Genomic DNA, 25,299 nt, shown 5'->3' with positions numbered 1-25,299 from the left:
GTCAGAGAGGCAATAAAACAACTTGTATGTTTCTGCTTTTACTTTCACGTTTATCAGATGAACGTTGCAACTACTGTTAAAAGCAAAAACAACTACGCTAAAATAAAATTGGCAACTTCTCACCTAGTCCAAAGCATTCCAATTGGGCGGGTACATCAGGCAAAATGGCGAATTCATTTAATCTGATCATCAGATCCTCTACTTCACTGGAATAATAATGCAAAAAGACAGTAAATAAAACGTTAAAGTGCTGCAAAGTGCATACATCTAAAAAGAAGGTGAAGCAAAACAGTAAGTTAAGTTTATTGTACAGTGCTGTAAATACGGCGAAAAAGTTTTTCATTGCTGTATTTTTCGTTTGACTCTCTTCAGGAGCTTTACCAACAAGCTCCTGAAATGAGTCAGATGAAAAGTGCTGCAGCTTCAAGCAATAAAAAACTTTCTCCTCGCCACATTCAAGTTTTCCATCGTAAATCAACACTTCAAGTGCATTGTGAGTACAACACGTATTGTGAGTATACAAATGTAAAGGAGAAGGTCAAAAACAGTTTTGGAATGAATAAAGTCAATGCAAAAATCCCCATACAAATAAAAAAAAAAATTGACCGAGGCGTCGGACCAACTCATGTCACGGAATTAGAGGCTGACTTGAGTAGACAAAAGGCGAGGAAGTGTTACATTGTGTTCAGTTTCAAGCATGCCATCAAGTTGCATCCAAAGTAATGTGCGAGGCTAATAATTCAGCTTAATCAAACGGGAAAGAAGTAAAGCCAATCTTGTGTCCACTTTCAAGCATGTCATCACACGTCTCACCAAAGACACGTTACTGCAATGAGTGTCGAAACAACGTCTTTTCTGGAGTCGGTTGGGCATATTTACAATCAATAATAATAATTATGCTTTTATTTGCGCCCATTGCGATAACATACAGTACATTGCGATCACAGATGCGATACAACAGACGACAGGAAGTAGCGAAGTGACATATAGTCTTCGAGTCAGCTGCTCCCCTTATTTTGGCTTGCCATGTACTGTCTTTGGCGAGACACAGCCGCGTGCTCTGGAGCGGTGACGAACCCATGTCCTTTCGAACGTCGCGCACACGTTCTCACCACTCGGCTACGCAGCCGACAATTCGGTTTCGCATGTTTTGAGGAAGGGCAGTAGGCTAAACGCAATAACATGCTACAATATGCATCTGACAACAGCGACAAGCATCACAAGAAGAACGCATTCTTCCAACAGTTACTTGCCGGGATATCACACGATGCTATAGAAAGTAAACAAACCATGAATGAAAGCATAACTAAATGCAGCAGAAACCGCAACAAATGAAATACTATCAAGTAGAATATTGAAATTGTGCTGTTTGTACCGTAGATTTTTATCGTTGTACTTATCAATGTTAACCGATCTATTACTGGGAAAAGAATGACCCTCTTTCACACAACCGGCTCTCAACCAAATAGTAGCCAAGCAGTCCCGACTATGAGGTCCTCTGTAGAAATCGCACTTGTATGGAAACTCTGTGAACAAAAACAAACTTACTGTTAAGTTTAATCACCACGCCTTTGTTTCATGTATTGCATACTCTTTACATTGTGCAATCACAATCAAAATATTTGATAATGTAAATGCCGCATTGTATTTGTACGAAAATGACTTTGGTGCTCGATGGAATTAAGTGATTTGGAGCGAAATCAAGCAAAGACAGCAGAGAACTCGCATTGCAAAACATTGCATCGTTATATATCAGTTGTATTACCACTACGCCCCTTGCTTAAGAGAAGGGTGAAATAAAAGATGCGTTTATTGCATAATCTCAATTCAAATATATTGGTATACCTATTCAAAATTCAAATATAACGACGGCCTTACTTATCCCAAAGCATTTCAGTTGTCTAGCTCTGTCGCCAGAATCAATCGCTTTTTTATGTTCAGTTTTCATGTGAGTTTCAACGTCTCTGAGGAATACATGAGTACGTGAGTGCGATTTTGAAATAAATATTAACACGGAGATAACAGTAATGTCCGCCCCGTTAGCGCGGTGATTAAGCGCCAGACTCAAGATCAAGCAGCGCTGGTTCGTCTCTCGGGGTGAGCGCTTGAGCAATGCATTTCAGGACTGCTATCCATTCAGCGGCACCTAGTAGATGGAATAATTTTTCGGCAACAACATTTCTCGGTAACAGGCCCTGTGTCAAAAGCCTTCACAAGTAGCCGAAGCTGCCAGGAATAACCTATTAAGGCTTTGTCAGTCCGAGAATGAAGATTCAAAAAACTAAACCAAACCATGCAAATAAAATGCACATGAACGTTTTAGCATAGGTAGAATTTTACAATTGATTATCGTCACAAAACTTGTTATTTACACAAGCAAGAATGATGCATGCTAGTTAAAAAGCATAAAAGAATCAGCAATGAATAAGTAATACAAACAAATTTGTTCTCACACGAATCAGTTCAATCATACACAGCTAAAATCGATTTCGATTAACAAGCAGCTAGATCATCTTCAGTTAAGCTTAATCAAATAAAGTATTTGATATTTAAGTAATCATTTATTTGTATTATTCATTTATTATTAATATCTTAATATACAACATTTTAAATAATTATACAATTATACATATACTCAAAATCTATTTGAATAAGGTTAATTGAAGAAGATCTAGCTGCTAGCTGATCGAAATCCATTTTTAGCTGTTTATGATTGAACCAACTTGTGTGAAAATAAATATTCCTTTCTTTTTTTATCAGCAATTGATAAGATATTGAAAAGTTTTCATTTTTTGTCGTTTTCTTTGCTTTTTCCTATTTGTAGAAAAATAGAAAGCATCAACACTTTTAAACAACCAAAAATATCGAACAATAGTCTGGTCATACAAAAAATGTAAATTAACTTTTAAGAATTTGAAACAAGGAAAGAAGCAAACTTTTAAACTTACAGGAGGTTCAATCTATTCAAGTTGTGCAGCGCCATAGCAGATAGGTTAGCAGGATAATCATGGCCAACTTCCAAGCAACCAACACTTTTAAAAATGTTATTCAGACATTCGAGTCGATGAGGTCCACGAAAGGAAATACATCCTGTCCAAAACTCTAAACAACATTAGAGGGAAAAACTTATCGATCTATTATTCAACTTATATATGATAGTAGGCTACGCCCGGACACTCGACAGCTCAGTTGGATAAACTTTAGGAAGGAATACAAAGCAAGACAAACACCAAGAAAAGATAGTTAACTCAAGCAACCCACTTCCAGAACAGCTCTCCATTCAGTGGCACCTAGTGAATGGAATAATTTACAGACAACAATACTTTTAACAAGCGAAAAATTCAGTCAGTGATCGAGCATGGTCTCTGCGCTTCCAACACTCTGTAGATATGCAAAAACAGCCACGACAAAGCTTCAAAGCTTTCAAGTGAATAAAGACTCCACAATAAATCAATTCAACAAGATTTTGTGCCACATAAGTAACTAAGTTACTTTAAAGCGGGAGATATTCCTTGCATTGCTTAATTTAATTTATTGTATCAACGAAACACTATTAGATAAAATCTGGAAAATATAACCACTTACTAAAACCGAAGCAGGCATATTGTGCTCGATAATCAGGCCAGAATCCTATTGCTTCTTTGTTTACTTCAGCGAAGTGTTTTTGAACTTGCCTGTTGCATTAAGAGGCCAAAGTCAGTGAATAAAAAGACCAATACATTAACATTTGAGCAAACTCACTTCAATTGGGACTACTGCTGGCTGAGTATGAAAGCTGCCACCGCCATCAAAACTCAAGAATCTTTTGTTATGAAAGCTTTACTATAAAGCCTAATTCACAGCGCAATACAGGCTTCTCCAAGCTGTGCAGTGTGCATGACGATGGTGAACAAAGCTCTACTATGTGTCAATTACATGTCGTTTTGTTAATAAAGAAAAGTTTGCAAGTTTTTATTTCAGGTAAATAAAACCAACCGTGTTTTGTAACTTTAATTTATAACTAAAACTTGCACTACTTAGTCCGTCACGTCAGCTCGGTGGTTAAGTGACTGGCTTTGTACAGGAAGAAACCTCAAGATTAAGCGGCGCGTATTCGGCTCTAGGCGTGTGCGCTGAGCAACGTAATTAGGACTGCTCTCCATTCAGCGGCACCTAGTAGATGGAATAATTCACAAACAACAATCGGAAACTTCATTTGACTATCGATCTCAGAAACCGGCTCTGTCAAAAGCCTCCACAAGTATATGCGAAACTACCAGGAATAACCTTTCAAAGGCTTTATCAGTCCGAGAATAAAGATTCAAACCAACCAACTACTGTTAAAGCGGCTTCTTCACCATCTAGAAAAGCACAAGCATGTTTTTAATTCATTTAAATTTTCTTTTGCTTCATCACACGGTGACAAATTTCCAGCAACATGCATATGATATGATGGACAAAAAGTTGCAGAAACCAAACATCTTATACTTACGCAAAACATATGACAATATCAACTTTGATAAAAATTGTCTTAAAAGTTTTGGAAATTCTCTTTTGGAAAATTCTTGATGGCTAATGTGGAGGCTATACGGTTATACTTATCGAGACGCAATGTTGACTGTTCTACAGTGAGAGCTCGACCCTGTTCTGACGCCAAGTAGAACGCTTCTTTTTGTTTAGTTAGTTTCTTTCCATAAATTCAATTGACTAAAGAAAAAAGTGGTCAAGAGCTCTGTAGCAGCCTAGCCTCATGGGCAAAACAAATGTGTATCGCTGTCAATTCTTGCTACACTCGACTGCTGAGAAACATTCATTTTTCGTTCAAGGGACATAAATTTGATAAAGCTTTGGTAGAGAGTTTGCTTTGTTGAACCATAGAGAAATAAAACATAGTAACTTTATCGGGTTTAGCATACTTTAGGTTTAGCTATTTAATTATGTTATATTTTGTGTGAAATAAAGTATGCTAAACCCGATAAAGTTAGTATGTTTTATTTCTCTATGGACATAAATTTGGTGACGAAATGTCTTGGCTGTCACTAGTAGGCGGGTCAATATATGAAAAATATGGGGGCAACCCCAAAAAAATTTATACAAAAGGTTTTTTTGTTCCAAGTGTATGATTAGGTTGTACTATACCCCAGAAAAAAAGTCTACAAAAATCCGACCCCGGGAAAGTAGTTAATTAACATAACTATTGGGTCATTCCATGACAAGTGATCCAGAAAAATGGGATTTTATAACCCACCGTCTCATATTTTAATGAAAATTCACACACTGATAAAACTTTTCTTTCTGATTTCAAAAAACTAATTTTTTTTTAAATTGGTCAACTAAAACAAAAGTTACGGCCACTTAAAGTTGACTGCTTTTTGTGATCGCTGAAGCGTAAAGTCCATTTCGCTTTCACAAGTTTAACTAAAGGAAGATATTTCTCAGCTTGTAAGAAATTGTACTGATTGATATTTTCAGGCATTGTAGGACATATACTTCTTCAGCCATATCACTCAAAACTAAAGCTCTTGACCATCACCTTTGACCTTTAACCTCATGTTTATTAGTAGCCCAATTGTGCTCAATCATGCGGAACATAATTTTTGATCATAAATAACCCATGGTGCTCACTAGTTACAATCACATGCAATGCATCATTTTAAAGGTATTTTCAAGGAGAATTGATATCAGAAATAAAATCAATGGCTTATTGAGTATTTCACCTCACAAAGTGAAAACGAAAGCTTGTGTCTGAAAATCAGTACTATTTTTAATTGCAAGTGCAGTTAATATGCCAAGTTCCCCTAATGATGTTTTGTATATTTATAATTTAAAATAGGCTCATTAAATATTATAATTGAAGAAGATTGTGCCAAACAATGCAAAAACACCCTCCACACCTCCAAGACACCCATTTGAATGCTCAAGCTTCCAACTTCCCTGGACACAACCACCCTATGGACAAATCCCACAAAAGCGACCAAGCTTGTGGCTGTGTGGGGGAGGCCATGGCTTGACCACTAAACAACTTGGAATGGCTCCTCCTCAATGACTTTGAGGGAGAAGAGCCAACAACAAGATTGTGCCAAAAATTTATGTTTTGCAACTAATATGGGTCCTGCTACTTAAAAATTTTAAGCCTTAGATCCATCTGAGCAACAATGATAAATTCTAAATTCCAGAACAACATTTTGTCACTTAGGGTACATACTCTTTCTTGACCTATTTTGAAGTTTCATTGGTGATTCACCCAAATTGCCTAAACTTTCATTTAAAATGTTCAATGAGTCACTACTGACACTATCTACCTGCAGTGATTGTATATCGCTTTCACTAGCTGAAGAAGCTCTTCCAGAAGTATCTATAAATTGTTGAATTTTCATTCTGCAATTGGAACAAAGTTTTTTTCCAGGTATGAGTTTTAATGAAGGCTGACAAGATTTAACTTTTTCGTGCCATTCCAGACTGATAGTGCGCAAACTTAAATTTCGCACAGGTTTTCTATGAACTTTGAAAACGTCACAGCAAGTCTTCTGCTTTGATGAGTAAGCATCAATATACTTATGTCTGTGGAACATACAGATTGTCTCAAGAATGCATTCTCTTTTATTCTCATCTGCAACTCGAATATGAATAGGAGGAATTCCTGTCACAGGGCTGCAATAAGCAAGGGCTGATCAATATGATAAGCAACAAACTGCGAGAGAAAGACCCCACAGTTATAAACGCTGAAGGAGATGCCGACTATGATGTTGTTCAGGCAGCTATTGCAGCTTCTGAATACCCGGAATGGCCCGTTTCGGTGAGTCTGATTCGGTGAGTCCGATTCGGTGAGTCCGATCCCTTAACGGGGGATTTTTTCAATTTTTTGTTTTAAATTATCGGCTACCGTGGCCTAATTATCATTGCCGATTTAGGGTTAGAGGTTAGGAACTCACCGAATCGGACTCACCGAATAGTAGCAGACTCCTGAATACCACATTACAACCGTGGTTGGAGAAGACACAGATCTCTTGATCCTTCTCCTCTATCATATGGACAGTCGGAAGAAGACAATGTATTTTCGTTCGGACAAGAGGTCTAAAGATCAGAGGGTGTACAATATTAATACCCTAAAGGAATGTCTCGGACAACAGCTATGTTCTCAGTTACTCTTCATCCATGCGTTTACAGGATGCGATACCACCTCACGAATCTTCGGAATAGGAAAGAGAACACTCTTTCAGAAAGCCACCAAAAGCGACAAAGAGCTAGAATCCTTGGCACTTGCATTTACAAAACCTGGCCAGAGGGTGGATGCAATTGAAGAGTATGGCAAACAGTCAATGGTTCTACTCTATGCTGGAAAGCAAAGCGATTCGCTGGCATCTTTGCGACATTCTGTGTTGAAAAAGAAAGTAGTTTCAGTGTCATCCTTCGTGGCGCCAGCCCGACTCCCACCAACTGCATCTTCTACAATATTCCATTCCCTGCGTGCTTACTATCAAATAATGATATGGTTAGGACTAGAAAGCAATTTGGACCCTACTGGCTGAGGTTGGAAGATTGAGGACAAACAATTCGCACCAGTAATGACTCTGAAAAACCCTGCACCGGACAATCTGTTAAAGATTATGCATTGTAATTGCACGATCGCTTGCACAACACGGCGATGTACATGTAGGAGGTACGGATTTCCGTGTACCTCTGCTTGTGGACAATGCCAACTTGTGTCCTGTGAAAACCCAAACAATGTCCTTCCATTGGATCAAGACGACACAGTAAGTACCGATGACAATTGTGACGACTACTAGTATGTAACAATCATAACTTGAAAAATGGTACTTCATCTCTGACATTCTCTGACGTTTAGTGCATATACTCTTCCATCATAGGCGTCGATTCCCTGGAGGCAGGGGGGCGCGCCCCCCCCCCCGTAGAAACTGTTTGGGGGGCAGCCACCCTGCTTTTCTGTTCTTTTTTGTAGCTTTGACAGTGTAATTTTATGGAACTGTTCAAATTTGGGTACATATTTCACACTTTTTATCATCTTGCCCCCTCAGATTTTTTCTTACATGTTAAAAAATCGACGCCTATGTCTTCCATGACATCACAGACGGTTTCTGATATGTTCATTTGGTGCATAGATACCATGTTTATATGTGTTTAATACATTTATAGTGTGTTAATTAAACTAAAAAAAATTTTTGTGTACATTGAAAAATTTGGGGGGTCACCATTTTCAAAATATTTAATTGACCACTTTCCCGGGGTCAGATTTTTATATACTTTTTTTCTGGGGTATAGTACAACCTAATCATACACTTAGAACAATAAAACCTTTTGTATAAATTTTTTTGCGGTCAAACCGTATTTTGACCCGCCTATAGATCAAGCGGCTACTTAATGAGAAACTTTGCTGCAAAGCGTTTTCTAACTTACTCTATATTCTTCGTGTTCAGTGAAGTTTTTTCAGCATTAGTAAGGTTATCAGGCCAACCATAACCCTTTTTGATGCATCCGGATTCTAACCACATGCTTTTGAGACAGTCCAATGTGTGAGGCCCTTTGTAAAAGTCACAACCATAGGGAAATACTAAAAAATAAAATATACACAATATAAATAAAGGAACGGAAAAGATTGGATCTTTGAAGTTCACAACCAACTTAAAAATTTTTACTAACGTCATTCTCTAAAGCTAGATATTCCTACAGTGATAAAGGTTCTCTAAAGGGAATTATATTCGAACAACCAAAATCAAAATGCGTATACTCACCTATCCCAAAGCAATTTAGTTGAGCCTTTGGCTGTAAATGTGGTAAAATTGCTTTTTCATATTCATCACGCATGTGATCTTCAACTCTCCTGATTATAACAAGTTAAAATGTTGTTTCGGTAAAGATTTTAATTTCTACTAAATTTGGGGAAATATTCGCCTTTACAAATTTACAAAAAACAAAATCCGAAAACGCAGAAAAAGACAAAATGAAGTTGATATTAAATGAAAATTGCAAAGATTGTGGGAAAGGTAACAACTTTTTGAACTCAAGGACCATTCAACAAAACTGTAATCAACGGTTGCCGAAAAATCAAAAGTTATCAGCACATATTTTCCAGTGCCAATGAAATCCTTGACATTTTAAATGCAAAATTAACACTTCAAGTGCTTATTGTGGTAACGCTATGTTAGCAAATATAACAAATTGATAATTGTAAAGTAAGGGTGCGAAAGTGATGGAAATCTGTGAGATGCTAGACGACAGTAGTGCCTAAAGTACAACGCGGGAATGTCTTCTTGTGTGACCAGTGTCCACAGTTCACAAACCAGTCTAGAAGAGTACATCATGCATATAAGGTGATTTAATGATAAAATTTAAAAGATTCCAATGAAATACAAATAGCTTCATAATCAAAGTTCTACTACAGCACTATTGTGCTAACAAAATCGTGTTAATATGACAGAAAACATATAACAGATTTAATACAACAGTTGGTATTGTTTTATCACAGTAAAATTTTATTACTATTGTCAGTTCATAAAAACCACAACAATGAGTTACTAACCGAATATCCAGTTTATGTAAACGATCTCTTTCGACAATCGAAAGATTGAATGGCTCTGCCCAGCCTTTTTTAAGACAGTGAACCTTTGCAAAGATGCTCTGCAGACATTTTAAAGTATGGGGACCCCTATAGTGTCTGCAGCCATCAGCGAATTCTGATGAAAACAAGGCAAAGTTAAAAAAAATTTATGAAAAGCAAAACACGTTACAAATATCTGAACTAAAGAACGTTCTAACAATTTGCAAGCACTGTGAGATTACACTTAAATGCACTTATTTTAAGGTTTTTGGAGAAAATTCTACGACGTAAGCTCTTTAAAGTTAATAAATAGGACAACAGGCAAATTTTCAAAATCTCAATATAACAATTCTTCGAATTAAGTAAAAAAATTACATAAAAATTCTTACTCCATCCGAAACAAGCAAATTGTGCACCCACATCTGGCAGTAAAGCTTTGTTCATGACATCCAACTGAATGTACTTTTCAATATCTCTGCAAAATATTACGTAGTCAAAAGCGATTGATTGTGCGGCCGCAGTAACACGATAGCTTCTAATTGCATACAGTCTTTAATTAACTAAACATAGGGGGGATAAGTTGGGCTACAACACAGGCCCAGTTACATCTATTTGTAGCACCAAGACCTGAACAGCGGACCGTCTTCTTTTGTGCTTTCAGCATACCACTAATTATAGTAAGTGAGACCTTTCAGTATACAACTGCGTCGCATAAAGATGTGTCAATCTGTGGTGTATCATAATATATAATGATATATGGTATATAATATATAATGGTATATAATAATATATAATGGTATATAATAGCTAGTGTATCAATCAAATTTTGAAGACCCGATAGAAAAAGAATTAACTTAAACAATCAGTCAATGGTAAACTGACTGATATTTTCAGAACAGAAAAATTGCTAATTTGTATATGGCTAAATCGACTACCTGTAGCCGAATAAGACAATAGGAAAGCTTGTGAAAGCAGAAAGATATAGCATTCGCCGTTACTCTCATAATGTTGAATATTTTTAACGGAAAGTTGCATTAGACATTCACATTAATTTTAGTTAAAATTAACTAACATTTAAAATGTCATAAGAAAAAAACAATCGTTTCACCCAGTATTGCAAGTTCAAAAAATGTATACAGCAGCTCAGCTAACGATGGAAGTGCAGTGACATAACAAATTACCGTAAATTTTTCGAATGGTAGAAGTTCATTTTCACTCTATTTTTAGATATATTCCAGGGAGAATCATGACCGGCTTTTAAGCAGCCAACCTTTTCCCAAATAGCTTCATAACATTCAATAGGGTTTGGTCCACGGTAATGCTTACATTTAAATGGGAATTCTGCAACATGAATGTAGAGATTTAGGCATTTCACACAAAACAAATGAACACAATTAGTCGACCTTTTCCAATTGATATAAGAAGAAAAAAAAAAAAAAAAAAACTCAAGAGAAACGGTCTTTGAACGGCAAATTTTTTTTCCATTTTGTTGTTGTATTCATTATGTCGGAAGAAGAATAAGACAATTGGAAGTTGGCAAAAGAAAGCGAGGAAGACCGAAAAAGAGATGGAGAGTTTGTGTGACAGAAGGTATGGAAATAGTGGGAGTGAAGGATGAAGATGCAGCTGACAGAGGGATGTGGAGGCCTGCAATCTGCACCCGGCTACCTCACGTGAAGTGGAAAGAATCTAGAAGAAGAAAAAGTGGGCGTATTCAGGCTTAAACATTTTTTTCAAGTCAAGTTGACAGTCGAAAACTTAGATTAGGCTAAGTGATAGAAAAAAATCAAAGCAAACCTGTTCCAGAAAAGAGAATGCAAAATTATACAAAAGCAGTAAAGCAAAGCTGTTCCAGAAAAGGTAATGTAAAATTATGAGAAAATAGTAAAGCAAAGCTGATCCAGAAAAGGTAATGTAAAATTATGAGAAAATAGTAAAGCAAAGCTGATCCAGAAAAGGTAAGGCAAAATTATAAGAAACAGTAAAGTAAAGCTATTCCAGAAATGAGAATGCACAGTTGTAAAAAAACAATAAACCAAAGCTGTTTCACAAAGCTAAAAATGAATTCAGTAAATAAAACGTCACTTACTCATGCCAAAGCAATCGAATTGGGCTTGAATGTTATCCGCGGCAGTTAATTTGTTAATATATGCCATATGTTGCTTTATTTGGCTGAAAAAAGCAAATCAGAATTTGTGTGATGAAGGTGGCGCAGGCAGCAGATAGTTTAAATCCAATATACTGTATGTTTAAATGTTATGTTTAAAATGTAAAAAAGTGTTCGCAATGATTGAACAAAACCTTGTGTCAAATTTAAAATCCGATTTTTGTATTTCACTTACTATAAGTTCATTTGGTCGAAATGGTGGCGATCGGCGCCAGATAGGTTTTCAGGTTTGCGCCAGCCCTCCTCTAGGCAGCCACTAAGACCCCATATAGTCTTATAACACTCAGTTGGATGGCGACCTCTGAAAGACTCGCATCCTGATGGAAATTCTATCACACAATCGGATAGAAAATAAGTCTTTTATTAAACGCGTAGGAGAGCGTTTATTGCCCAGTAGTATAACATACGTTAAACAAATAAGAGATTGTTACGTACAACGACCAATCAAATATACAGACTATCGACCACCGCCTTGACCACTGATCAGTCAGTTTAAACAGGCGGTGGTCGATAGTTTGTGGAAAAATTAGTTTTGCAATGTTGATGAGCACAGCCTCATGGAAAAAAACATCGCTGTCAATCCTTGCTGCAATTGGTTGCCGAGAAACATATAGTTAATTGGATGGATGAAAAGGCTAGCGTGAAGGCTACACCGTAATGGTTAGCGAATCGCATTTGCTCACTGTACCAGTGAGTACTCAGCCTTGTGCTGATAGCCAAGAAAAACGCTCCCATCTTCACAAATAACTGATTGTTAAATTATATAATTTTTCATGGTTATAGTTATAGTAAATAGTTCGCTTTAACAAAAACAATTTATTTTCACGATGCTCTAATAATAGATATTATCAAGGTCAATCAGATATTATCAATATTGGAACTGGCAAATACAATCCACAACACTTTTCATTAGGCTGTCGTTCATTACTACATGTGTGCTTCTCTCTGTTTTTGTTTTATTTTTTGCTATTTGTTTTTTGGGTTTTGTGGCCGTGCTAACTACTGATATATAGCCTACTACATAATTTTTCATTCAGGCACGTTTTAAAAGGTTTTGCCACCTTTTCCAGTTCATTAACGTGCTGGTAGGTCTATATCGATTTTTCTAAGTTAGCATCTTTTTCGTCCCGGACGCGTTAATGACGAAAAATAAAATGATTGATGATTCATTGAAAAAAGATAATATGATAACCTTAAGGAAAGCGTATAAAAAAACAACATACTTAATCCGAAGCAAAGCAGTTGGTCGACGGCACTATTCGAAATGGCTCGTTTGTTTATCGCTTGAAAATGTTCCTCCAGTTCGCTGAAAACAAAATATTCATGTATTGCTCGTCACACATAAAGCTTGTGCATTAACTATGTGGTCATAATGCATCAGTTACGACATTATTTCAAACTCAATAAATAAAACATCAAAAAAGAACGGCAGTAGATATAGCTATAAACTTACGTTAACTTATTGAAAAAGTGCATGACAAAAGTAAGTTTTCAATACGACTTATTTCAGACGCAAAAATGCCATTGAAAGAAAAACTGTTATCAAAAAAGCGATTGCAGTAATATTAGCATTCTTTCTCACTAACCATTACTTACAAAAAGACAAGTGCAGGTACAACACTAGCTCATAAACACAGCATTTCCAGAATTGAATATCTGTGATTAGTTTGTTATAACAAACTAAAACATTGGTAACCGTGGTTAATTAAAATTGGATGAAAACCTTGATTGGTGTTGTCGGTCATAGCTATCTTGAAAGAAAAATCTTAATTCAATATAGGCTACTTCTACGCGTACACTTCTCGTGGTATCCAGGCTTACACCTGGTGGTTGAAAATTTAGATTAAGTAGACGGAAAGACAAGGGAGCTAATCTTCGTGACCATCTTCAGGCATGCCTTTTAGTGTCTTCCTAAAGACACAGAAGCATGCTCTTGAGCGGTGTTGAACCAGCGCCCTTTCAATTTCCATTCCAGAACCCTTACCACTCGGCTATGCAGCCGACTTCTATTGACACACTTCTATTATTCATCATTCAAACTTGAAGAGCGTTTTATTTAGCCTACAGTTTAAAAAATACAATGATTTAGATCAACTTGTACAGAGTTTTGAAAACAATTAAAATATCTTCGTTAAATGTATGGTATAAAAAACATACATCAAGTTAAATGCTTGCAAGGAATTATTGACTGGTCTCGTTAAGTTTGGGGGGTAACCGTGTCCATCATCTATGCAGCCAACTCTGAGCCATATCTCAATCTGGCATTCCATAAAGTGGGGTCCATCAAAATACTGACAATGAAGAGGAAACTCTGAAACAAACAGACAAACAAACAAACTCTAAAGCATTGTAATTAAAAACTACTGCTATTTTGTATGTTACGATGTGACTAGTCAGGGTTACTCAAACAATGTTAACAAAGGTCCAATTTGACAGGTTGAATATTTTTTGCGGTCCGGTAAATAGGTTATTTCACCCGCAACCACGAAAGTTAAATTATCTGTACCTAACCACTTTTTTAGGTAAAATGTAACTCTACTTGGATTTCTAAGACATTGTTGGGGAGTCTGGGGGGCGAGGCACCCCAGCAACTCGGATAATCACAGTAAAAATTGCTTCCTCCCAGTAGAAATCTGTTTAAAGAAGCCCTGAAACGTGGCAATGAAAAAGCTTAAGGTCCACCATTAACACCCAGAAGGTCCGGATTCGGACCGCGGTCCATCAGTTGAGTAGCCCTGGACTAGATGTTTTTCAATTAATTGATTGTGGGAATCTTTATCCTTGGACTGAGAAAGTTTCTTTGAAGGTTTAATTCTGGCAGCTTTGCATATTTGTAGACTAGAGGCTTTGAACCACTGACGCAGGCCCGGTTAACGAGTTTGACAAAGTGAAGTTTCAGACTTTTGAAGTGTTGTTGTCTGTGATTATTACTCCATCTATAATGTGCCGCTGAATGAAGACCAATTCTGAAAAGCTTAAGCGCACACCCGAGAGTCGAACCTGCGCTGCTTGATCTCGCAGTTTTGTAAAGTCAAGTGCTTGACCAACTAAACTATCGGGGGGGACAAATTGCCCAATAGGTGACCTGTTCCTCGCAGATATGTGTAGTTTTAAAGTTTTTAATTCCTGTGCTTCGTGTTGACCTTACCCTGTTCAGAGGTAGCGATTACTGTGTTTAGGATACTAAATTCAACCTCTAAGTCTAACCTATGGGTGTCGAAAACGTTCGATTCAATTCTGAATGTAATTCTGTGTTGTAAAATTAATGCGATGAATCCAGTCGAGTCACTTGGCTTTATATGTTTGCGATTTAGAAAGGAAGCCAACTGGTGGGCCGATAGCGTTTTTAAAACTAACTTAGTAAATAAAATTATTGCAACACTTGGACTTACTTATTCCGTAACAATGATATTGAGCTGGAACCGACCAAGTGTTGGCCAGCTGACGAAAATATTTCATTCTCTGCCTGACGCCTCTACAAAACAATGAAAGTATTGCTTCAAACAATCAGATTTATTTTAAAATACAGGAAAGCGTATGGGTGAATTTTAAAGTCAGTAGTAATTTCAAAATAAAATCGCTTTTGGAATTGAAATTTGCGCTATTTGCAAAACTGTTAGTAGCAGAGTTCATATTAATAAGAAGGCCATTCATCAGCAACAATCTTTGTTGGCAAATTAACAGTTAACAACAACTTGTTCACGTGTGTCGAGATTGACATTCCACATTCGTCAAACATTTTCCTCTTGACAAACACACTCTTCTTGAACAAACTAGTATTTTAGCACGCTTCGCTGCAAAGAGCATCGGTTTTCATTTTAGAAACACATAAAAACAATTAAATATGGGGTTCTCAAGCTAGCAACGTTGTAAAAAGTTTTGCTCATGCTTTTAAGGATTAAAAAACAGGCATCAGAGTTAAAAACACGAGCAAAATCATACAGGCAATACCGACACAAACTTGTTTCTTCTAGGGGTCTTTGACTAAACTTACCGCAAATTCAAAGAGTTCAGGATATTTGATTCTCTGGCAGTCATATTGTCTGGGTACTGATATCCTTCGGGAACACAAGATACATCAGCCCAGATAGTTTTTAAGCAATCCAAAGAGTGAGGACCTCGATAGTTAGTGCAACCAGCAGGAAATTCTAAGATAGACAGATATGAAAAGAAAATGTAATTGCAAATACAGAGTCTTTCCTTCGCTTTAAAAAAGGGAACTAAAAGTACTCACTTCAGAACTAACGTTAAGAAGAATCGAATCAGTCTTACTAAACTTTAATAATTGTGTTTTGTACACGTAATCTTGAGTCTAATACAAATTAATAACAAAGTTTCAAATGCTGCTTTGGAGCAAATTCGCTAGTTAAACTTAAATATATGACAAATCTTCTGTATTCTCAGATAACTTGTTATCTACACGAAGTAGAAATTTGCAAACAGCTTCAGTAGTACCCATGCCAAAGCATTCCTTCTGTTCCTTGACGTTTCTTGAAAATGACGTATACCTGACAGCCAGATCGTGTTTGTCCCACATGAACTTTTCTACGTCACTGTAAACAACAATTTGCTTATTAAATTTATTCATTGTGGACCACGATTAAACGAAAATGGAAGACGCCATGCTCGAGTTTCACCATTGTTTGGAATCATCGGTGGTGCATAATATCCTGTGTCTTGAGCGGAAACCGAACTTCCAACTTGATGGAAAAGTTTAGCAATAAAATTTACCATCAGTAAAAATGACGTTTTAATAGTCAAAGTGGTTCAAGTGGTTTCAAATAATACAAAGCAACCACGTGTTCCTTCCAACATAACACATAGGCTAAAAACAACGACTAGTAAATGAAAACAAGCTATAAAATTGATAAGACTTATGATAAAATTGTGGTTTCGAATACCGTTTGTAGGAAACATATAAAATTACTAATGCCGAATCAAAAACTCAAAACAAGTTTTTTGTTAGTTTGGTAACCAAACATTACCGTAAATTCATTTTGTTCCAAGCATCTGTTTGCGCTTTTCGTGCTCGAGAAGGATGCATGTCTCCTTCAAATATACAACCTACTTTCGCCCAGGTAGTGTTGAGGCAAGCTAAAGTATGCGGTCCTCGATAATATAGGCAATGTTGATTAAGACCTGCAACAAAGCAAAAAAATTGTCTCTGCGATGCGACAAACAATCGTTTTTTAGATACACGATAATGGTGGTACAAACTGACTATTAAAAAGAAGTATTAATTGATTTTGATGTTATTTCCGGCATATTCGCTGTAACTATGCTATTACTAACATACAGTATTAACTTTAAGTATACCATAAATTGTCTTGTCAGAAACATTGGTGTCGATCTGGTGTTTATCGAGTGTCGTACTCACGATCAACTCGGTCATGAAGCGGACAACAATATAATTCATCATTACCATTGATCGACTGATACCGGAAGTCCTTATCGTCGGACGAAAAAACCTCTAATGAAGCTTATCAGGTCTTGAGCCTACCCAGTGGTTGGGATGCATACTTGTAGCGGCTTTTTCACTGACGAAGACAATGACACTGAAGTTAAGAGTTAGTTAGTAAAAGTAACGTTATTTAGTCAGTAAAGTATTGCGACATGGTACATGGAAAGAAAATTACGTAAGCCAAAGCATTGCAGCTGCATTTCATCATCTAGATATGGATGGACTGCTTTTCGGTTGATTTTTTTCATATACTCTTCTACCTCTCTGGAAAAAATATTGACATTAATTATTGAGTAACAATACAACTTGTTTAACAATGCAAAATGGATTACTCATATACAGTAACAATAATATAAAAAACAATGAAAACTATCAATACTACAAAAAAGTGCTCAATGCTAAGCAAAAAAGCAAAGCAGAGCAAATTAAATCAAATATAGTTATTACTATCTGAAGCCTTTACAAATTGTTTCACCTAACGGATCATCAGAAGGTCTTATTCAAATAGAATCTTATTCTTATTGTTTCACCTAACGGATCATCAGAAGGTCTTATTCAAATAGAATCTTATTCTTATTATTATTATTTATTATTATTAAATAGGATTCTATTTGAATAAGACCTTCTGATGATCCGTTAGGTGAAACAATTTGTAAAGGCTTCAGATAGTAATAACTATATTTGATGTAACAATAATATAAGTAAACTGTGTTTTCAATATAGCACTCACAACAGTTTACACGGTAAAAGGTTTCCGCTCAACAAAATGCAAAACTACCCTTTTTTTTCATTCTTTTCAGTGCTAAACAAAAATGATATATAGTGCTTATATTCATTAGATATTTGGGTTGCCGGACATGGTAATGAACCCAGGTCCATTGTCTCAGAAGCGGTTGTTCTATCTACTAAAGCAGTATTTAATATTCTTTAAAATTGTAGGATTTGTTTTCCACAAAATAATAGTTTTAGTAATTATATTTTAAGCTTCAAGTGTTGCAATTTTCCATATATATAGAACTCAACTTTCTCTAGTTTGAGTGGGTATAGCATGGCCTGTATTGTCTGACGGTATCTTTATCAACTTAAACGAACTAAGGTTTCAAACAGCTGCATTGCTGCAATCTTGTTGGTTGAAAGGGTTTTGGAGCGATAACTGACTAAATTACGTGGCTGTGTCTTGTCAAAACATATGTCAACAGAAGGTGGACACAAGACTAGCTTTCTTGGTTTTCTGTCAACTTCATCTAACTCAACAACTATAAACCTAAACAGTGCAAGAACAAAGCAATCAATTAATTTTTTAAACCACACCCACCTAAGATTCATTCTAGAATACTCTGCCAGCTTCTTAGCAGTAAGGTTCGCTGGATGGCCCCACCCTTCTTTGACACAAGCTCCCCGTTCCCAAATAGTCTTATAACACTCGTAGGGGTTGGGTCCCCTGTAATGTACGCATCCGGCCGGGAATTCTGAAAATAATAATCGTATCATCCAACAGCAACAATTGCTTTCATAAGCTTTTACTAATATACCAAGTTAATAAACTGCTCGTACAGACGTCATAGCCTGCTTAGCTGTTTGTATCACGTGCGTTACTTCAGCGTTTATCTGTTCTTTATTATGTTTCTTTTTTTAACTGTACTGCTATTTTGCATTCATCAAATGCTGGCATTTGCACAACAATCTAACCTCTTAGTGTAATTTATTAAGTTAAGAATCGATTTCGCTATAGTAATAGCATCTTCAGCTAGCACATGTAAAAAAGAAAACTGGAAAAATACGTAAAATGAACAAATAAAGCAAACTCCGATGTTATCAACACGCATAAAATTATATTTTAAATAGATTAACTGTTTAATTAATATTAACTAATTTAATAGATTTAACTGTTTATTTAACGTTTAAAAAATTTATTTGATTTTATACAAGAAGCACTTTGACTAGGAAATTGCGAGGTTCGTTAGTGCTTTTTGCCGATGTCTTTTCTCATTATGTATTTGACTTGCAATATTAAAAGGCAAATAAATAATCTTTCTTTCATTGAGTCAAGTATATTTTTGTAATAACAGTTGCTTTTGTGGATACAGCACAATTTAACGTAACACAATGTAGGCTACTTGTAGGGTGTATATTATGAACAGACCAATTGTCGAGAACAAATCTTTGCTGTTTATTATGTAGAGAAAAAAAACTAACAATATTCTAGAAATTGATTACAGCAGTTACAAGCAAATGTGCTCAAAGCTATAGGAGTGGTATAATAAACGAAACAAGGGAATCACATAGTCAATTTGCCAAGCTTTTTTATGTGTTCAACTGACATATGCATTATCCTTATAAATGATTAATCTAACTGTCTCATAGTTTGAAATTAAGAAATAATATGCGATTAAACGATTTATGGATTTAACTGGTATGAGATCAACCGATTTCGTCACAATAATAATTTTAAGAAAAGTTCAAAATCATTAAAAGTTTATTTTCGTATTCGTCATCATATACAACATGTTTTGAGATGTTTTTCGGCAGCCGATTTTAGCAAGAATTGACAGTGATAGAAACCGTGTTTCGCCCATAAGGCTGGGCTCATGAGTTCTTCTAATGAGTACTTATCAGCCTTGTGCTGACTGCCAGAAAAAAAGCGCTCTTTTCTGCATATTATTTTAAGTTATAAATGACTTTTATTTCATTCATTTCCTTAAAAAAATATTTTTTGAGGTTTGATGCATACAGCTTGTTTACTTACCCATTCCAAAGCATTCTCTTTGGCCTACATCAGTTGGAGCTAAAGCAGCTGTATTAATTTTCTGGTAAAAAGACTTTAATTCCCTGCAACAAAATACAAGTTATGGCTGTTTCTTTTGAAAGCATCAATAAAATTGTAGCATCAATAAAATACAAGTTATGGCTGTTTCTTTTGAAAGCATCAATAAAATTGTAGCATCAATAAAATACAAGTTATGGCTGTTTCTTTTGAAAGCATCAATAAAATTGTAGCATCAATAAAATACAAGTTATGGCTGTTTCTTTTGAAAGCATCAATAAAATTGTAGCATCAATAAAATACAAGTTATGGCTGTTTCTTTTGAAAGCATCAATAATATTGTAGCATCAGTAAAATACAAGTTATGGCTGTTTCTTTTGAAAGCATCAATAATATTGTAGCATCAATAAAATACAAGTTATGGCTGTTTCTTTTGAAAGCATCAATAATATTGTAGCATCAATAAAATACAAGTTATGGCTGTTTCTTTTGAAAGCATCAATAATATTGTAGCATCAGTAAAATACAAGTTATGGCTGTTTCTTTTGAAAGCATCAATAATATTGTAGCTATAGTGGGTGTTCAAAATGATGTTTAGAAGTAAAAACAACCAATGTAAAATAAAAGGTAAAATCGTCAAGTGACAACAAGCATTGAATAAGATACAATACAAAAAACTTCCACAATCTTTCTGTAGTGAATATTAAGGTTATTTTTCAAACATTTATCTTCCTTCTTTTTATATCATGCATCTTACTATCGTCGCCGTTTGAGCATTTCGCTTATGTAAAACTTATAATTTGTAGCAGAGATGTTCTTAATTGCATTTAATGGCATACAAAATATTTTCCTTACATAGAAAACACAACTTCTAAAGGTCGTCGGACCACTCGGCATGCGACAACTCAGCAAAGGCTTCAACTCAGCAAGTTCATTTCAGCTACTGCCAAGTTAGCAAATGACATGTACGCGCTCACCTTTCGCACACTTCAATCCACAGAAGCAATCACACGAAAAATTCCAACCAGCTTACCGCAACGTCTTTTGATTGATAGTTGCATTAATAGCAGAACTATTCCTTGGGTGCTTGTAGCCTTCGGTGACGCAACCCACGCTCTCCCATACCGAGATCTGGCATTCCAAAGAATGAGGTCCCCTGTAGTACTGGCACAATATTGGAAATTCTGAGGAAAAATGTCATATTTCATTAAATAATTCGCAAATGATACTTACACAACTAAATTTCTATGATTTTGCTTTCTATTGTTATAAACAAAAAATAAAGAAACATCGTCTTTTCATAAAAAGTGGGCTTTTACGACAAGAAAATGACTCCTCATTGATATATAATCCTTAACTGAACCACAACTTACTCAGTCCAAAACAAAGATACTGTGCGCGTAATACAAAATTTCCACCAGCTCTGTAAATTTTTGACATGTGTCGCCTCAGCCATCTACAACATAAAACACTATGACAACTACATGCAAGCAACAAAATCGTCACTAGGACATTATCAACTAATCACATAATTAGCGTTATTACAGCATAATCAAACCGACAATGCCACTCAAAAACAAACATGAAATAACAGTGGAAATATTTTTACTGGTCTGAAAAAACTTCCACTCCATTCCAGTGATTCCCAACGTTTTTTATAGTCACGGGTCCTTCCAAAAAGTTACCAGGTCTGCGGACTTCAAAACGTGACCCTTTTATTTAGTACTAAAATGGCTAATGATATTTTCCGCTTTAATTGTCAGAAACAAAACATGAAACTGAAAACTGATATATTCCGTTCTTCGTCCACACTTTACAAACCGATCTTTGAATTCTTAAGTTTAGATCAAAATACAGAGAAGTTAGTGCTGTAGGCCAGAAAAAAAACAAAAACCAAGCATATTTGGCTTCTACATAAATCTATATATTGAATAAAATTTAACAAACTATATCATAAACTTACACTAGATTCAGAGAGTTCAAATAGGTCATTTCAAGCGTGGTCAGATTGTCAGGCCAACCATGACCTTCTTCGATACAACCTTCTTGCTTCCAAATAGTTTTGTAACACTGAATTGCATGAGGTCCTCTGTAGAAAAGACAGCCCGGGGGGAACCCTGCAGTATCACATTGAAATATACAAAAAATTATCGTGTGTATATTGTTCTAGTCTGGTAAAACCACGTGAAATGATGGAGTGTATTGCAAAGTGGTATTGCTATGATGGGAACACAAATCATTTTCACCAGAATTGTAGACAGTGTGACACTTTCCGACAAAGCCCAGCAACAGCACAGCTTTTACCATCATTTTACAAACCATAAACGTTTTCGGCTATACATTTATCCCTTGTCAAGCATTGTCTACAGGTTTTAAATCAATGCAAAAAAGGATTGAGTTGCTTGCTGGAACGTAACAAGAATACGTCGTTTAGCTAATAATTGATGAAGCAGCTACAGCTATGCATCGACGTATCAACGTAAGGCGCAGGATGTCTTGTTAATAACACAGCAACAGTTCATCTGCCTCATGTTTATAACAAGAAATCGATTTCGCTGTACTGTTATAGCATCAACCATCTAACAACGTTAAGCGTTACGTAAGTATTTAACTAACTGACCTTAACCAATTAGCCTAATTAGAATTAATTAATTAAGGTAGGTGATCATTTTAAGGTAGCACGTTCATCGATGATTTTCCTTGTAACCTCCAAGTAACCTATAGGCATGTTAGTATCGAATAGGTATATAGTGCACGTTTACAGCAGTCTCCAATTATTAAGTTGCACCCGGGGCCCTAACAATTTTGGGCTTATTAAGCGGCCGGGTCTATTAAGCGGGGGACGATTCTCTGCCACTCCTTTACATTCAGTAATTCCGAAACGGACCAAACTGGTCTTAATATGCGTGTGGGCCAATTAACTGTGGGCTTAATAAGCGAGGACTACTGATAGGCATGTTAGTAGGCTATTCAATAGGCATATAGTACCCCATTTTTACATCATTGCTACAGCATTATTACACCATTATTTAAAAAGTTACGTATTCCAAAGCAGTTCTCTTGTTCTTTCACGGAGAGAATAGGGGAAAGAGCGTCGTCTATCATCTTTTGATATATAGCATTAATTTCTCTAGAAAATCACAAACGAATATCATCAACAAGTGGAGATGAAACTTTGCAATTTTGTAAACTTTAGGTAGATGTTTTACTACGATGTCATGCTTTAATGCTTTGTAAAAGTTAAATGTAAAATCTACATTACGGTACCTTAAATTATATTAAAATTTAAATTTTACATTTCGTTTTTCTTCTTTCCTTCAACAATAAATTCTTCACCACATTTAGGTTTATTTTATTCTGACGACAGGTCCTGAAGAAAATCAGACAAAAACCTGCAGCTTCGAGCAATGAGCACTGAGCAACCTTCTACTCGCTAGTTTCAGATTCTATACCACCAATTAACTTTTCAATTTGCAAGTAGGCATTGAAACAAACCTTAATGTTCTATTATCCAATATAGCACGTTCGGTAGAGCTGACATTACGAGGATGGGCATAACCAAGTTCGACGCAGCCAACATTTCTGAACATTGTGGAAAGGCACTCATCTGGATGAGGGCCCCGGTAATATTCACAACCTTGTGCAAACTCTGTTTCAAAACATATTGGACTGAAGTTAAAACTTTTATTTGCTGGGGGGTGACAATAAGACAAAACTCCAACATAGTTTTGTTTTTTTACAAAATCACTAAAATAAATAATGAAGCAGAAGTATTCTTTCTTTGAAATATTTTGTGTAAATAAAAAACTGATATAGTTTTTTTTTTAATAATTTAAATGATAGAACAATAAACGCTATTTTAATAATGCAAAAAGTGCTCAATGCCAAGCGAAAAGCTAAGCAGCGCGAATTTCATCAAAATTAATTACTGGTTCACTAGTAACTAATTTTGGTGTAAATAATGGAATATGTATGAAATTAAAACGACAAATAGAAAGCAAAATATCGCAGACAATTAGATTAATGACGAATTTAATCATCCTCAGGAAATAAAACTTAAGTGTGGCTATGCAGAATAGTTTGGAGAGCAAAGTGTCTTCTGACCCAAGAAAACAAATTGCAATTATAAAACATGTAGCAATTACATGAAAAGACAACTGCAAAGTTTCATAAAAAGCTCTATCACCAAGTTCAGATATGTGTGTGGTAAATCTATTTTTACTTAATTTTTACGGGGTAAATAAGCAGAAAATAAAGCAACAAGCACAAGCTATTAAAAATGGTACGTTTTCAACTGTAAAAAAGTAGCTATGCATGTCACATCATGCTCAGTTACATATTATTTGCAAACAAAGGCATTTCTTACTCATTCCATAACAATCCAACTGAGCTTGTTTATAAAGCACCGGTTTGACAGCTTTGTTGTGCAAATAAACATAATGAGCCTCGATTCCTCTGAAATAGGAAAAACAATTAGTTTTCTTGAAACTTCAGATTGAAAAATTTGGCACAAACTGAGCTAGGAATGTCAATGATGGTGAAGTTATGGTTACTCATAGCTTAAAATTTTACAATAACTGAAGAATAAGAATATACAACAAGTAGTTACAAAAAAACTAAACTGGCTGTCATACGCTACCTAAGGTTTAATGCTAGGCGTGCTAAGGTTTAACACTTGTTTCACTAGATTTTTATTTGAATAAGTGTTGCGCCTGATGATTGTACCTAGCATGAAACCTTAGGCAGAGTATGACTAAGCCAGCTTAGCTTTTTTGTAATTATTTTGTCTGCTACTTTGTTTGCGTTTGCTACAATTTATTCTTGGAATAATAACAAATAACAATATAAGAATATAATAATGAGGTGATTCGAAGGATCATGACAACTAACACGGTTGCACAAAAACGCAAGGAGATCTCTTCTGTGGAAGAATGGTTCAAATTAAGCTTGATCTAATCCGTCGACGTTAACCATGTCTTCCAAAATGAAGAGAAAATAAGTTAGACAAATTGCAGAAATTATATGAAGACTCAAAATCACCGAGTTTGCATACCGAGACAAGACGTACTTTCTAAGCATGTAAATGATAATAACGAGACTCAAAAAACGTTAATTGGTTTCAATAGTCCTGTACAATCTATATAATATTATACATGCCTAACAAGTTTTTACACGTGTATTTTTCTTTGTGGTGGTGACCCAGAAATTTGAGGGTAAAATCTCAATCTAAGGATTTTTAATTTAGTCTTAAAATATCACTCCTAAATTTAATAGGTACTGCAGCTTTTGCTTTGAGTTCAATTTGGACACAAAGAAAATCGCTGAGTTTCCATCATCTGACTCTCTGCTTGCTCTACGAAGCAGAAAAGTAA

This window comes from Aplidium turbinatum, chromosome 17, assembly GCF_918807975.1.
Source record: "Aplidium turbinatum chromosome 17, kaAplTurb1.1, whole genome shotgun sequence".
NCBI classification, from domain to species: domain Eukaryota; kingdom Metazoa; phylum Chordata; class Ascidiacea; order Aplousobranchia; family Polyclinidae; genus Aplidium; species Aplidium turbinatum.
The sequence above is the reverse complement of the archived record's forward strand: the minus strand, read 5'-3'. Positions refer to the sequence as shown.